At 36.1% G+C, this 3,740-nt stretch overlaps 1 long non-coding RNA gene across 1 annotated transcript; it reads right to left on the bottom strand.

The window, feature by feature from the left end:
• Positions 1-1,168: 1,168 nt before the first annotated feature.
• LOC142164872 (uncharacterized) lies at positions 1,169-3,519 on the bottom strand. Its single transcript, XR_012695947.1, has 2 exons — positions 3,250-3,519; positions 1,169-2,098 (listed from the first exon to the last, which is right to left on the bottom strand). It is a non-coding gene; the product is annotated as an uncharacterized LOC142164872 (long non-coding RNA).
• Between the last annotated feature and the right edge of the window lie 221 nt (positions 3,520-3,740).

Here is a 3,740-nt window from a genome sequence, read left to right on the forward strand (position 1 = left end):
GTGGCAATTTAACATTACACTTAGCAGGTAAACTGTAGCCCACAGAGTTATTCTCCATCACAACCTCACCCCCCCCAATATAATGATACTCTTATTCTACGTTCTTCAGACATAATGAAAAAATGCTGGAGAATTTAACAACAATAGAAACCAACAAGAGTTAAAAAAAATTGAATGAAGTTGGGGCGATTCTACGATGTTTATATAGAAAATGGCTAGCCGGGTAAATTTTTTTTTTTTGTATATAGCGCCACAAAAAGTGGCTTTATACACATTTAAATTATTGAACCCAGACATTATTGGTGGGGTCAGGGTATAAGACATATAACGCCACTATTAATGGCGCTATGTAAATTTGTCAGTATAACGCCACTAATAGTGGCGCTATACAGTAACGGTACAGTTAACGTTACTGTATAGCGTTATATATACTTTGATAACTTTTTTTTTTATACTTATTTGAGTATTTTTAGTAAAAATTAACAATATTTTGGTTCCGCACTCGCGCGGAAGTGGTATGACAGCATTCTTGGATCCTTCCTAACTATTCGGGAATGGTAGTCGTCATGGATGGCCTCCCTATTATTCCATCACCACTTCTGTTCATAACATTGAAACAGAGACGGAAAGACTGTGTACTTTATTATTATACCACATATTATCATTGTGAGACTTTGAGATTACGCACTGAGGTTATAAGGTAAATGAGACTTGACTGGATGTAAAATTCCTAAACATGTTCTAAGTAACTTATTCTTCTTCCATGCTTTAATAAGTTAACTGTCTCCTTGATTTAATTCTCATGTATTTTTTTTATTCTTTTCACTTTGTATGTGGGGATAAATTAAATTATTTATTTGATTTACTTTCATGTACTTAATTTCTGTTTAACTCATGCCCCACCATGAGTCGCTTGCCTATGACATATATTGAGTATCCCATACTTAGACATCGTGTTTGTTTACCCTAAAAATTGGATAACAATTAAACTTATAATGTGATTTTAAGAATATGTGATTTCACCTAATACCAATGGATAAATATAAAGATAAATAATGGGAATTGACAATAAAATAAAGCAAACCGGCTATGCAACGTAATTAACCTCTCGAGCTTGTATGCCCTCGAACAGATTAATGCCAGGATAGTAAAGGATATAACAAGTTGATGAACAAAAATGTAAGCTAGGAAATGTTATATTGCTTTGATATTCGTGAATGTAAGGTGACTACAAATGATGGGGACTCCTCATTATATAGTAGAGGAATCCTAATTATGATATAACTCTAATTACAGAAGTAAATCCCATGATTAGCCCAAACGACCACCCTTGATTTGATCTGTTCCAGGAGCCTAGATCTTCGACCGGTTACAGATATCTCTCCTTTCCGTTATTGTGCTTCATTCAAAGTCGGTCATATATGGTTTCAATCGTTATTGGCCTCGATCTCGACGAGTACCTCGATTCTCGAGCTTGATACTTTATCTTCGTGCTCTAACCTGATCTCGATTAAATGGCAAAATCGGGCAAGCCCTATTCTAACCGTATACAGATAGTTCCCTCGTTTCTTAGAGTGTAATGAGAAGAAACGAACTGAGCCTTCGATTTTATACTTCGACCAGTTATGATGTCACCCTTGTGACGTAACCGATAGAAGCGACTAAAGCGTCGCGTCGGTACAGTTCCCAAGATCATTAATAAGCGTCAGTTGATGGTCGGCTACTAGTGCCTTTGAAACATCACCGTGAATCCTTGAATAGGTCTTCTTCTCACTTCTTTAAACTTTACTTTGAATTTATCTTGCACTAATCTTTAAAATCTTTCTAAGTTTTACAAGTCTTTATGCGATTCTTCAAAGTTCTTCACATCTAATTAAGCCCATCCATTCTTGCACAGTTTCTAGGCCTTGTTACTAACCTTTAAGATTATTTGACATCAAATGGGACAGGGTACCGCCCTACCCATAAGTCTGTAGTAAAACTCTAACACAATGACTCATAGACTCGGCTGCACTCCAAATGAGGTGGAGTTTTACCGATCCTTCGCTGAATGTCAATCTCATCTACTATGAGGGCTCGTCAATCTGATTATCTATACCTGCAGGCATGAATAGAGCGTCCCCAACAAAAAGATGTCAGTACGAATAATGTACTGAGTATGTAAGGCAGAACTGAAACATAACAATAAACCAACATTGATTAAAGCCATATTATGAATCAACATGAATCTCTAAAGTGCCATGAATCTCTAAAGTGCCACCGTATATGCATACTTATTATACTCATATATATATACAATGCTTCTCTTTGAGACTATTATCCATATCGTATGATGCATGACTGCCCAACTGATCAGTGGTAATTGCCCGACCGGCCTTCACACGGTGGTAAATGTATGACTGCCCAACCGGTGGTCACTGCCCGACCGGCCATAGCCCGGTGGTAAATGCATGTCTGCCCAACCGGCCGTAGCCCGGTGGTAAATGCATGTCTACCCAACCGGCCGTATCACGATGGTAATGAAGATGCATGACTGCCCAACCGGCCGTAGCACAGTGGTAAATGAATATGTATGACTGCCCAACCGGCTGTAGCACAGTGGTAAATATGTAACTACCCACTGTTCGCAACCATTTAATGATAATCAATATTTTCTATCTCCATTTTTTTCTTCATGCATGACACAAGATATGTGCCCTTAATTTAATCAAGGTTAAAAATCAGCTAAGGCTTTCCTTATAGCTAAACTGCTCCAGAACAAAAGGTTTCAGTGGTTCCTTAAAGGAATAAATATTGTTGCCTGAAGAAGGAATAGCATCTGTGATGCTAAAGGCAATCTGGACACTTAACTCTTAAAATTAAAGCATGCTGATAAGGAAGAAAAAACGCACAAGCAACAGTTTGTATGCGAGTTTTTTTTTTCGACTGAAACGGTAATCTACCAAGACAAGATTAAGCTTTTACTGACACAAGTAATATTTCAATATACAACTGCAAGTATGTATTGTATAGAGAAACATGTTTTGCAAAAGGAAAAATAAATTACTATATTATAAATATTAACATCTTTATCAAATACCTCAATAAGAAACTAGATACATACTTAGACATGCTTGAATATTACTTTACGGGAATGAATAACATAGACATCCTTAACTGCTAAGAGTAGAATCACTTATGAAATAACATTACGTTTACGTATCGTTACTTGGATAATGCCAAAAGAAGGAAGAATTAGCCTTAACATACCTGAGTCGATTCTCTTGAGAAAGATTGCACCGAACACCCTTAAAAATACAAAATTTCATGTTGCTTTTAATTGTTGAAGATCTTTGTTGCTTATGAGACGTTAATGAGTAAGTGATGAGTGATCAAAGAGAACTACAAATACCAGATCCAACTTGAACGACCAAAATTCTTAATTTTAGAAAATATCTATTGGATAAAGTGGAGAAATTAGAAATGGTATAAAAAGAAAGAAAAAAGGTTTCCATGTAGGTACAATGAACTAAGAATGTATGTTTATTTTAAACTAGGACAAGAACGACAAACATTGCTCACTTAATAAGGCTTACTTTAGCCATCAAATAATTCTTAAAATGCCACGTAACAATACAAGTAAGGAGTCACTAACTTGGCTTTCAGTTGCTGCCACGTCTTTGGCTTTATCCAAAAGCCTTAATTATTCACCCACCAATTCTTAATTAACTAGTTAATCTTTCATTAATTAATTACTCGTA

This window comes from Nicotiana tabacum, chromosome 10 (assembly GCF_000715075.1).
Source record: "Nicotiana tabacum cultivar K326 chromosome 10, ASM71507v2, whole genome shotgun sequence".
NCBI lineage: Eukaryota > Viridiplantae > Streptophyta > Magnoliopsida > Solanales > Solanaceae > Nicotiana > Nicotiana tabacum.